We start from the raw sequence: 13,551 nt of genomic DNA, 5'->3' as shown, positions 1-13,551 counted from the left end.
AATGACACAAATCTCCAAGAAATAGTTAACAAATTGGGTGACAGGGTCAGGATCTCCCCCAAAAAATACTTTTAGATAAATTAGAAGTCTCCCCAATAATATCAAGGGTTAAACAAGGATTTCCATTATCAACACTTACTCAATATTGTATTAAAAAGGTTAGCTGTAACAATAAGGCAAGAAAAAGAAATTGAAGGAATAAAAATAGGCACTTAGCAAACAAAAGTATCACTCTTTGCAGATGTTATGATAGTGTAATCTGGGAGAACCTTAAAGAGTCAACTACAAAAAATTAGTTGAAACAATTAGCAACTTTAACAAAGTTGTAGTATATAAAATAAACCCATGCAAATCATCAACATGTCTATATATTACCAACAAAATCTGGCAGAAAGAGAGAAAAAGAAAAATTCTATTTAAAACAACTGCAGGCAATAAAAAAAACTCTTTGGGAGTCTACCTGCCAACACAAACCAAGGAACTATATGACTGCAATTACTAAACACTTCTCACACAAATAAAGACAGATCTAAACAACTGGAGAAATATTAATTGCTAATGGGTAGGTTGAACCAATTTAATAAAAATGACAATTCTACCTAAATTAATTTATATATTCAATGCCATACCAATCAAAACTACTGAAGAACTATTTTATGGAGCTAGAAGAAAATAATAAACAAAATTCATCTTAAAGAACAAAAGTTAAAGAATTTCAAGGCAATCAATGAAAAAGGAAGGAGGGGGTCTAACAATATCAGATCTCAAACTGTAAAACAAAGTAGTAATCATCAAAACAATCTGATATTGGCTTAGAAATAGAATGATGGATCAATGGAAAAAATTAGGTACACAACACACAGAAGTAAATGACTATAGTAATCTACTGTGTGATAAAACCAAAGATTCAAGCCTTTGGGGAAAAAACACGCCATTTGCAAAAAATTACTGGAATAACTAGAAAGCAATTTAGAAGAAACTAGGCATAGACAAACATATCACAACATATACCAAAATAAGTTCATGATGTGCAGATGATTTGTACATAAAAGGTGATATCATATGTTAATTAGGGGAGCATAGAAAAGTTTCCATGTCATATCTATGGAGAAGGAAAGGGTTCTCTCCTTCTCACCCTCCCTGGATGTGGTAGCTTCCAAAATGACCTCCCAGAAGGGGAACATGACCCATACCAGATCCCAGAGGCACCAAAATCCATTTAGCTTCAAAAATGATAAGTTTGATACCAGTATGCAGACAGAGAAGTAAATGGAATAAAAGATGGAAAAGCTCAAAGGAAATATAAAGGACCTAGCCCAGGGATAACAATTGCTCCTCTACACACAAAAGCTCAAACACAAAGAGAACAAATGCAAAGCTTTCTGATGGAGTGTGTTAGCATTGTAAAGAAGATCTGGAGTGGTGAGTGAAATATAGCAAAGTACAAACCACTATCAAAACCTAAAAAATGTGTTAAATGTTTACAGAAGACAGTGAAGGATTCTTATCCCATGATTTGTAGACCATGTGCTTGTGAACTTGAAGTTTATATTAAATATGGAAAGAAAGAAGAAGTTGATATCCCTATCAGTAACAAGCTAGAGAAGACATCAGATGTTGAAAATGACAAAATATTTAATGGCAGGGCAACTAGGTGGCTCAGTGAATAGAGCACTTGTCCTGGAATCAAGAGGGCCTGAGTTCAAATCTGGACTCAGACACTTGACACACTTACTAGCCATGTGACTTTGGGCAAGTCACTTAACCCCCATTGCCCTCCAAAAAGCAAATATATATATATATATATATATATATATAATGGCAAGAGAAGAAAGAGAAGATTTGAAGAAGAACAGAGCGATAAGGAATTAGATTTTGACCTTGATTTAAATTAATCAGAAGATGAGGGACAAAATAATCAAATAAATGAAATAAAAACCTAACTAACTTGAAGGTCTGGTACAAGGGCCTATGAAATGATACACAGGACAGGGGAGAGCTTGCTGACTTGGGATTGGGTGTTGTTAGCCCTCTGTTAGTAACCAGTTATGTAACCCTGGTCAAATCACTTCCTTCCTTGAAGTCTGGGGGTTTTTTTTTCCATATGTACAATGGTATCAGTAGATGACCTGAAAAACAATGGTTTCCAGATCTATTTTTCTATCATTTGGATTTCATCAGAAACAGAATCCATGCTTAAATTTCTCTTGGAACGATAAAAATGAACTCGTCTCTTTTTGTTAAAAAAAAAAAAAAACAAAGGAAAGCATTTATGACCAAACAAAAGGTTTTGAGCAAACAAAACTAATGTAGCCAAAAATAAAGAAAGTGAAAGACTGTGAGGAAAATTTTACAGTAAATTTCTCTGACAAAGCTCTCATTTCTCAAATATATGTGGAATTGAGTCGAAGGATATGAAAAAGCAGTTTTCAGAAGAGGAAATAAAAGTTATCAATAGTCACATAGGCAAAAGTTCTAAATCATTACTGACTAGAGAAATGCAAATTAAAACAATTGTGAGGTACCACCTCACACCTATCAGATTGACTAATATCACAGAAAAGGAAAATGATGAATATTACAGAGGATGTGTAACAAGAGGGGCATTAATGCACTTTTTGGTACAGTTGCAAATAAGTCTCACAACCCTGAGGAACAATTTGAAACTATGACCAAAACGTCAATCAAATGGTGCCCATCCTTTGATCCAGCAATACCATAACCTGGTCTGTGTTTCAAAGACATCAAAGAAAAGTGGGAAGCACCTATATGTACAAAAATATTTCTAGCAGTTCTTTTAGTGGTGGCAAAAAGATGAAAATGGAGGGGATGTCCATCAGTTGGGGAATGACTGAACAAGTTGTAGTGTATGATTGTAATAGCATACTATTGTGCTATAAGAAATGATGAATGGAATGACTGCAGAAACACCTGGGAAGACTTGTATAAATCAATGCAAGGTAAAGAGAGCAGAGGCAGGAGATCATTGTACACAGTAACAACAATATTGTAATGGTGATCAACTGTGGAAGACTTAGCTGCTCTGAAATAATGCAAAACATATTTTCATATTAGCCACATTTTTTAAAAAGCAAGAAAAATGAAGTGAAAGAATTATACTTTTATTTATACTCAGCGTGCATCTGTTCTCTCTCTGGATTTTTCATCATGAGTCCTTAAAAATTGTCTTGAATCATTGCATTTATCAAAATAGCTAAGTCTTTCACAATGATCATCATTGCAATATTGCTGTTACAGTGATGTCCTGGTTCTGTTCACTTCACTTTGCATCAGTTCACACACCACAATTTGTTCAGTCATTTCCCAATCAATAGACATCCTCTCAATTTCCAATTCTTTGCTACCACAAAAAGAACTGCTATAAATATTGTCATAGATGTAGATCCTTTTCCCTTTGATCTCATTGAGATATAAAGCTAGTAGCAGTATTTTTTGTCAAAGGGTATGCACAGTTTGATAGCCTTTTTGGCACAGTTTCAAATCATTATCCAGGATAGTTGAATGAGTGTACAACTTCACCAATAGGGCTTTTGTGTCCCTATTTTTCCACAGAATTTGTCATTTTCTCTTTCTGTCATGTTAGCTATTATGATAGGTATAAGGTGGTGCTTCATAGTGATTTTAATTTTAATTTCCTTAGTCAATAGTGATTTAGAGGATTTTTTTTATATTATTATGGATAGTTTTGATTTCCTCTTCTGAAAATTGCCTATTTATATCCTTTGATCATTGATCAATTGGGGAATGACTTTATCTTTATAAATTTGGCTCAGTTCCCTATATATATGAGAAATGATGCCTTTGTCAAAGAAACTTCTTGAAAGGGTGTTTTTAGATATTATTTCCTTGGTAAGTAATATCTTCTAACATTGTTTTAGCAAAATGTAGTTTCTTTGAGTGTCTTTTTTATTAGATTGATTTTGCTTTTGCTTTGACTAAGAACATAATTCCTACCCCTGCCTTTTTTAACTTAATCTGAACCATGATAGATTCTGCTCTAGGTCATCATTTTAACTGTGTGCATGTGTCTTTCAGTTTCAAGTGTATCTTTTATACACAAAATATTGTGGGATTCTGGTTTCTAACAGTCTTTTTTTCTCTTCCATATTAGGGATAAATTCATCCCATTCACATTCACAGTAATGATTACTAACTGTATTTTCCTCCATCTTATTTTCTTCTGTTCATTCCATCCCTCATATCTCTTATCCTCTTCTCTCCTGTTAATCAATTGAGTAAGATAGATTTCTACACCCAACTGAATTTGTATGTGTGTCAGTTCTTTGCTCTTTGAACCAATTTTTTTTTAAAGCAATTGGGGTTAAGTAACTTGTTCAAAGTTACACGGCCAGTTATTTCTGGGTGTGGTGCTAAGTATCAGAGCCTGGATTTGATCCTAGCTCATCCTGACTCTGGGGCCGGTGCTCTTATGCACTGCACCACCTGGCCGCCCCTAAGCAATTGGGGTTAAGTAACTTGCTCAAGGTTACATGGCCAGGTGTTTCTGGGTGGGTGATAAGTGTCTGAGCCCAGATTCGATCTCAGGTCATCCCGACTCTGGGGCCGGTGCTCTTACTCGCCGTGCTACCTGGCTGCCCTCTTTAAACCAATTTTGATGAGAATAATGGTCAAGTATTGGCACCAACACCACCCCTCATTTTCCTTTCCACTGTAAAAACTCTTCCTTGCACTTCTCTTTTATGTGAAATAATTTGTCCTTTCTTCTGCTTCCTCTCCTCTCCTTTCAATGCATCCTTCCTTGTCATCCCTTCATTTTTTAAAGATAATCCCAATATAACTAACTCACACCCATGCCCTCTGTCAATGTGGACTCTTTCTAACTGCCCTAATAATAATAAAGTTCTTAGGAATAACATGTATTATCGTGCCATATTGGAACGTAAATGGTTTAACCTTATCGAATACCTTATGATTTCTCTTCCGTGTTTACCTCTTTATACTTCTCTTGAGGCTTATGTTTGAAAGTGAAATTTTCTATTCAGCTGTGGTCTTTTCATCAGGAATTCCTGAAAGGCCCATGTTTTGTTAAATGTTCATATTTTTCCCTGAAGGATTATACTCAGTTTTTCTGGGTACGTTATTTTTGGTTATAATTCTAGCTCCTTTGCCTTCCAGAATATCATATTCCATACTCCTTCTTTAACAAAGAAGCTACTAAATCTTGTGTGATCCTTACTGTGGCTTCACAATATATATAAACTTTTTTTGAGCTGCTTGAAATATTTTCTCTTAACCTGAAATTTCTGGAATTTGGGTATAATATTCCTGAGAGTTTTCACTCTTGGATCTCTTTCAGGAAGTGATTGGTGGATTCTTTCAATTTCTATTTTATCTTCTGAATCTAAGATATCAGGGCAATTTTCCTTGATAATTTTTTAGAATGTAATTTTTGGGCTTGACAAAGAATACTTCATCTCTAAATAGTGCTAAAGCTCCCAAACCAGGGTCTCAATTTTGTCTGTACTCCTCTGACCTAAGGGTGTAAAGCCAATTAGGTCATCACTTTTTCACGTAGGTTCTCAGTGGAATAGAGTCATGCTTACTTGAAAGAACATTTGGACCACTCAGGATTTAGAACAGTGATCCGAAAGGCCTCCAAGTACTCTTGGTGATGTATTGGTGGAGCCTAGCATGCTACCAGGAATCAAGGTCCTAAGTAGTTCTGGTAAAGTAAGGGCCCTGAGCCCTCTTGTCATCTCTCCATGGTACTCAGGGAGAAGCTGAAAGTGATGTAAAATCAGCCTTGATGACCGTTGCCTAGCCCCTATTCCTAAGAATCCCTGCAATCACCCTTGGCTCGCTCCTTACTCATAAGTCTCTCTCATTTCCTGTGCCCACAACTGGATCATGAGCACTGATCAGCTTGACCATCAGAATGACATAATTTACTTATCCTTTTTCCTACATCTCTCCATCAGGAAGTAACCAATCAATCAACAAGTATTCATTGATTGGCATCTACTCTGTGTCAGGGACTGTGCTGAGCACTGAATATAAAAGAGAAAAACTAAACAGTCCCTCCTTTGATAAAGCTAACATTCTAGAGCAGTGGGCCTGGAGTCAGGAGGACCTGAGGTCAAATCCAGCCTCAGACACTTAACATTTACTAGCTCTGTGACCTTGGGCAAGTCACTTAAACCCAACTGCCCAGCCATCCCCCCTCCAAAAAGCAAAAAAAAAAAAGCTCACATTCAAATATTGGAGGCAACATTCACAGGTATAACTATATAGACTCTATTCAGAATGAATACAAGGCAGTTTGGGGAAGGAGGGCACTAGAAGCCTCGATGATGAAGGAAGGTTTCATGTAAAGGATGGCACCTGAGTTAGGCTTGAGAGGAATCCAGAATCCTAAGGGGCAGAAGTGGAGAGGAGATTCTAGGCATGGGAGCAGGCCAATACAAAGGTATGGAGGTGGGAGATGAATTGTCTTATGTGAGAAACAGTAAGAAAGCCAAGCGTATCTGAAGCAGAGTCTGTGGAAGCAAGAGATATGTATGAAGACAGGAAAGGTGGGGAGGAGATACCGTAAGAGCGGCTGCTGTAAAATCATCCCCTACCAAAGGTGCCGCTCCCCCAAGGACCAGCAGAGTCCAATGGAAAGTGGGCAGGAAATTAAAGAGTGCCTCTGACCAAGGAGAAACACACCCCTGGCTGTAGGCTCTGCTCTTCTCCTAGCTGTGCAGGTCTCAAAGAGTCTCTCTTGGGTATGACTTTTTAGCTCAGCTAGAAATTCAGTGTGTCCTTGACTCCCAAGAATGCAAACAGGCCATAAGCTAGTCTAGGAACACCATTTAGAATATTAATGAAAAGGGGGAAAGTCCAATATCCCTTGGACCCTTTGAAACTTTTAAGTTTTTCATTTTGTCAAAAGCAAGGGGTAGGAGACCTGGCAAAAGATAAACCCTTACACACACACACACACACACACACACACACACACACACACACACACACCACGCCCAGGAAATTCTTCCTCAGTGGTGTACTAAAAAGCCAAAGGCTCCATTTTCTGGAAAAGCTCCTCATTCTAGACAGCTCAATGCTCATATGTATATGGTACTCAAAGGGTAAAATGCAAACCCACAGGCAATTGAAGCCGACCTCATGTGGCATCATCAGATGGTCTTCCAAGCTTCCTTTGCACTTTTGTCTAAGCCCTCTTCATTGATTGCTTGCCTACCTGTTTGTGTGATTGATCGATACATTTTCTAACCTTATTAAGGAATCAGAGTAAAATGTGGGAGGTGGTTTCACCCTGAGCCTTTTCCATGGATGTTCACTGTTCTGATTTACTGCTTTTCTGCTCATTGGATTCCATTTAGACGTTGTCCTTCATAGCTCTTTCAAGAACCCAATTTACACGTTTCTTTCTATTTCTGTTTTTCTTTCTATTTCTCCTCAGTAGTGTTCACCTAGAAATGTCTAGCAAAGATATCTTGTAGGGCGGATGTGGTGGCTGACCCCGATAATTCATCAAAGTCAGAGTCCTCTGTTTGGCCTGCCCCTTGAAGAAGCCACCATTTGGGGAGCTGGCTACTGCAGCAGTACGACAGCATGGAAAGAAAAGCACGCTGGCAAAGTTCTTCTTGCTTGGGGCTTGGCCTCTTCTGCATCAGTCCTGGGAGGGCACAAAGTGGCCTTCTGGCCCACTGCCACCCTCATACTGCAGGCATCCCATCTGGGAGCTATTCCAGGCCTAGAAGGGCATGCTCTCTCCTCATTGAATATTGCTTATGCCAGGGGTGCCACGTAAGATTTATAAGGGCCGACGCTGGCACCAACAGAAACTATTCTAATTGTAGACATCCAAAAGAAAGTGAAGTATCGTCAAAAAGGAGAACACGTATTCACAGACTGGGTCGGGGGATTGAGGGCCTCTATCAAGATGTCTTATTATTGTTGAATTCAAGGACACAGATCAGTTTACTTTCTACAAATAAGGCCTCTAGAAGATCTAGGTAAAGGGTAGAAACCAAGAACTGGAAGCTGGAAAATAGCACCTTCATTTGCTAGAAGCCAAACTTAAGCCAACCCATGTTAACTTTAGTGAACCAAAGCTTTCAAAATACACACCTAATAAATCAGCTCTAATGAGAAGGAAAACTCTCATTCTTCTTCTTAAAAATCAACATGACCAAAGCTAAACAATATCCTTCCCCCATCTCTGCTGCAAACTTTCCCCTCTTTCTAACTTACTGGGAAGGGTTCCACCATCCCTCCAGTCATCTAGGCTTGCAGCTACATGTCATTATTGACTCCTCACTGGTTAGTGCCCCTCTCTGCCCTGAAACTGGGAGCAGGGCCCTTACTTCCTCATGACCAACCTCAAACACTCCTCTGCATCCTGGAACTGTGACCCAGAACTGTATGGGTAAGAGAAATGCCAAGCAGCCCCAGGTACTGTGCACAGGGCCAGCTCAGGGTTCCCTATAATCTCTCTGTGACCAGGCCTGACCCCCTCACTGTCTCTGGGCTGTGAGCTCTGGATGCTGCAGCTGCCCGCTGCTGCAGCCTCCAAGGCCCTCTGCTGATGGTGTCTCCAGCAGAGCCTGTGCTCTGACCTGGTTCCCACTCTGGTGCCACAGACCTTTCCTGCCTACCTCCTAAGTTGTCTTGGCCTGGAAAAATGCCTCACCTCAACCTTGCATTGACTCTGCCACTCCAGGGTTCTATTTGTCAAGTTATTTTCAAGTTCTTTGCGTGGAAATGTCGGGCAAGTTTGGTGGGTTGTTGCCACTGCTCTGCCCTCTTGGCTCTACCCCATGTACTCATTGTTTAATGCATCATTCTTTAGTATGTCTAGGTCTGCATTGTTTATTCATATTTCTTTTATTGATTAAAATTGTCATTGTGATATCATCTGTAAAGAATGCATTTATTTCTGCCTTTCAGCATTTATTAATACAGTCTTTAAATCTCAGAATACTGATAAATCCTGCAAACATTCTGTGTGATGTTTAATCGATCAGTCAATAGGTATTCATTCAGTGCCTGCTGTGTGCCAAGGAGAACACCAGGTTTTGTGGATTTGTTCACTTGTTTTCACTCATGTCTGACTCTCCGTGACTTCTTTTGGGTCTTCTTTTTTTTGTTTTGTTTTTTTGCTTTTATTTCTTGGAAGGGGGAAGGTAGGGCAACTGGGGCTAAGTGACTTGCCCAAGGTCACACTGCTAGTTTTGTGTTAAGTGTCTGAGGCTAGGTTTGAAGTCAGGTCCTACTGACTCCAGAGCTAGTGCTCTATTCACTGTACCACCTAGCTGTCCCTTTTGGAACTTCTTGGCAAAGACAGTGGAGTGGTTTGCCATTGCTTCTCCAGATCATTTTTCAGATGGGGAAACTGAGGGAGACAGGGTTAAATGACTTGCCCAGGGTCACATAGCTAGCAAGTGTCTGAGGCCAGATTTGAACTCAGGTCTTCATGACTCTAGGCCTGGCACTACCCACTGAGCCTTCTAGCTACCCATATATTGTGAATACAAAGACAAAACAAAACAAAACCTTTCCTCACCTCAAGCAGTTTTGTGTGTATACACATATATAAGTGTGTGTATGTGTATATGTGTGTGTGTAGTAGTAGTATTTCATTATGTATGGTGTCTTTAAGAACAGTATAGCTACCTTTTTTCGTGACAGCATCTATTTTAATATTGTCTTATTTAAAATTATTGTCATAGTACCATAGATTTAGACTTGAAAGGAAGCTTTGAGGTGATCTTCTGCGCCCTCCTTTTTTATAGCTGAGTTAACTGAAGCCCAGAGAGGTCAGGAAGGGTTTATCCATGGAAACATAAACAGAAAATGGTGAAGCTGGGATGTGAATCTAGATTCTGTGATTCTAAATCCAAGGACTTTCCACTGAACCATGCTACTTATCAACAACTTTCACAATGCCTACTCTTTTGGATTCAGCTGAAGCAGAGTACAATTTATTTCACTTATTTGATTCTCTTTCTGTATTTTTATAGAGAGAGAATGTTTCTTACATGCAGGAAGTTGCTGAGTTTTGTTTTCTCACCCATTTGTTGACTCAGCAGAGTGTCCAGCACATAGGTGCTAATCAACGTTTGATTGATAGATTAACTCTTCTGTTTATAGGCTAATTAAAGCCATTAGTATTCAAGATAAGCATTTTTGAATTTGGTTTTCTCTCTGTAAAACTTTGTCAAATTATCATTTCAAATTATTTAAATCAACACTAGACTCCTGTAGATTGTTTCAGCTAAACTACTCTAATCCCAATACTCCATCACAAACAGATCATGCTGACCCCTTTACTTTCTTATCTCATGTAAACCTACTTACAGCCCACACTCTTACCACCACCACCACCACCACCACCACCACCACCTGTATGCATTCCTTCTCTTCTTTCCATACTCCAGAATCCCAGAAAAAGTAACTTATACCAAACCCGAGGCTACTTCCTTATGCTCCAAAATGTCCACCCTCATCCCATGGAATTGCAATGACTGCTCCATTGTCATGGCAGGAAATGTGGGATGGGCCAGCTCTGATTGCATATGGTATACATACTATATACTCTTTTTTTTTTCTTCTCAGCCCTCAGTCTTTCTGGCTGCTGACAGTGTTCCTACTTCCTTCACCCAAGTCATATAATGATTCCTCATATATATAAAGAGTATATTCCCAACAGCAAATGTCATCTCTTCTTCATGGGTAGGCCCAGCTACATGTGAGTCGCCCATCACCAGCACTGTGGCCAGTAGATGATGGATTCTTTGGTCTTTGACACCCATAGAGCACTACATATTAAGGTCACTGATGCACCTGCCATCCTTCACAATGCAATTGAAATAGGGCATAAATTTCCATGAAGCCCAGAAATTTCTTATTGTTTCAGTGTCAACAAGAGGAAGTTCTATTTGATCCTGGAATCATTGGAGTGTTGATGAGAGGCCTGATGTGGTCAGACATGACTTAGTAAAACTACTGTGTTGGATACATGAAGGTTGGTTTGAATGCTGGAGAAATTTGAAGCAGGGAAACCAGGTGAGAAGCAATAAAGGCCCAAATGAGGGTCATGGTTCTTTGAGTAGATAGAAGGGAACGTACATAGGGTGAAGGGAAGAAAGGATGCAAGGATGGCAGAGACTGCAAACCTGGGTGACTGGAAGGATAATGATGACCTTGACAGAAGTGGGTGTGGGGAGATTGGAAGAGGGACAGGTTTAGGAGAAAGATAAAGAGTCTTGTCTGGCCATGTTGGCCTTGAGGCTCAGGGACCCTCAGATCCATCTCCTCCAGTGCCCTTCGTGAAGGTTAGGCTTGGGTGCTTGGCTCGATAATTCGGCTCAGAGACAGATCTTTTGTACTGATTAAACTATGGCATTTTATGGCCCGTTTCCTGAATAATTTATTTGGGCTGGTTTTATGAGTACCTGCTCTGAGTTGCTGACCCTATAAAATGAAAAGCTGACAACGGTGTTGTCTCAAATTTGGGGAATGGCACGTTTCCCTAACAGGATTCATTGATTTCGTGCTAAGAAAGATGAACCTTCTGCTTCAGTCACTCATCTTGGCTGCTGAAATTGCTGCACTCTAGAATCTAGAGATAGCATTTTTACGACAGACTCCAGGAACGCCTCCCAGCATATTGAGCTACCAAAATGTTACCTTGATAGACATACAGTCTGAAAGGAAAGGATGTGACCACCCACTGATGTGGGCTCAAAATGCAAAAAAGCCTGCTCTCCATCCAAACAGCTCTCACTGTCTATTCCTTTCCCAAAATAATTAAAATGCAAGAGCTGGGCTTTTGAATAATCCATGTTCTGACCCAAGAGTAAAGAAAGCATCCCTCCCCCAAAGCCTAGAGAAAATGGACCTAGCATCTGACACCAGGCCCTTCTACTGCAAGAATCTTTTCCCTATCCTCAAAGCTAGTACATTCCCTGTGAGATTGCCTCCCAATTGCATTGTAGATTTCTTCTTTATCTGTGGTTGGCTGCATGTTGTTGGTCCTGGCGGGCAGAGATGAAGCTTTTGCCTTATTTAAAGTAGCAGTAGGTAACCTGGAAGCTGATGTGAGAACGTAAGTCACCTGTAGAGATTTGTTCTTTTTAACCAATCAATAAACTTTTATTAAGTGACTACTCTGGGCCAGGCACTGTGCTAAGTGGTAAGCATACAAAAAGAGGCAAAGGGCAGTCCCTGTTCTCAAGGATCTTAGACTCTAATGTATTTTTCAGGCAAAACCCACTGAATCTTTCATTGTTTGAAATGAAACCCAATTCCTAGAGTTCTACTGGGAGTTGCTTATAAGAACATAGTCCAGTCTCCAGGTTTTCCTTCATTCAGGGAATGAAAATCAGTCTTTAAACTTCTTATTTTCTCCCAACAAAAGGTAGTTGTACTGATGACCTAACCTTCCACCAAGAAAGACTCCCTCCCCAGCATTTACCCTGCTGCTAGATTTGGGTTTTTTTAATTTGGGGGAGGGAAGATGAAGGAGACATTGACCACTGAGTCAAAGCTCTTTGGTTTGGACCAATAAATCACAAATCAAGGCTTCAGGCACAGTTATGAGAGACAATTTACAAAAGCAACAAAGAAAATAAAAGTGAAGATGAACTATTGATTGGCAGTGAGAAGCACAATCTTTAAACTAACTAAAAATTGCCTATCATCATACAGCTAATAAAATGCAAGGACTAGGGAGATGCCACACATTTGTAAATGTCATTTCTTTGATGAGATGCCTGGAACCATAGAATGAACTCCAAGAATGAGGCAGGGGAAAGTAGAGGAGGAGAGTACATAAACGAGCCATCCATTACATGAGCCCCTCATCCACCCTCACTTCAGGTTGTAAAAAGAGCCCTGAAGACCTCATCTCAGGGACACTGTCTCATCTACCTGCAGGCTGGCATAGGTAGCTTCAGAGATCCTTTCTGAAATAGAATCTAGGATGCTTTCTCCCCTCCCCAGACAATCATAGACTGCTAGAAAACAGGATATTAGGAAGATTTAGATCTATTCCAGCCTCTGGTGCCTACTGGCTGTGTGACCCAGGGTAAGTCAGTTAACCTCTCTGGGCCTTAACTTCTAATCCATAAAATAATGTGGTAGATCTGACAGCCCCCAAGGTCACTTCTGGCTCTGAATCTAGGATTTGATGATTCTAAGCATGATTTAAGTACTGGCTCCCTGGGCAAGACACTGGAAAAGCTACAGAGTGTAGGTGAGTCATGAAGTCAGCCACCATGAACAGCCGTAGACCCTCGCTATGGAGTACCCTCTTTTCTACCCTCTCTCCCCCAGCTTCCCTGTCTCTTTCACAAAGAATGCTCAGTTCCCTGAGGATCCATTGGGAACTCCCTTCCCACTGACTACCTACTCTTTGCTTAGGGCAGTGATACCATTAAATGAAAAGTCTGCATTTTACTGAGCTTGGGGGAGGGACAGCACTTTCAAGTATAGGAGGAGTTAGTTAACCCATACTTTCACCCCTAAACCTTGGCCCCAGCTGTTCCCATGCAGGGAACC

The 13,551-nt window shown here is 40.0% G+C and overlaps 1 pseudogene; it reads left to right on the top strand.

The window, feature by feature from the left end:
- Positions 1-1,161: 1,161 nt before the first annotated feature.
- On the top strand, positions 1,162-8,189 carry LOC138174553 (uncharacterized protein C9orf85 homolog; annotated as a pseudogene).
- The last annotated feature ends 5,362 nt before the right edge of the window (positions 8,190-13,551 follow it).

The sequence above is a fragment of the Petaurus breviceps genome, unplaced genomic scaffold (genome assembly GCF_028583685.1).
Source record: "Petaurus breviceps papuanus isolate PSGF00001 unplaced genomic scaffold, PetGlider_PUasm1.0 689, whole genome shotgun sequence".
In the NCBI taxonomy this organism is placed as follows: Eukaryota; Metazoa; Chordata; class Mammalia; order Diprotodontia; family Petauridae; genus Petaurus; species Petaurus breviceps.
This window is presented reverse-complemented; position numbering and strand designations above follow the sequence as displayed.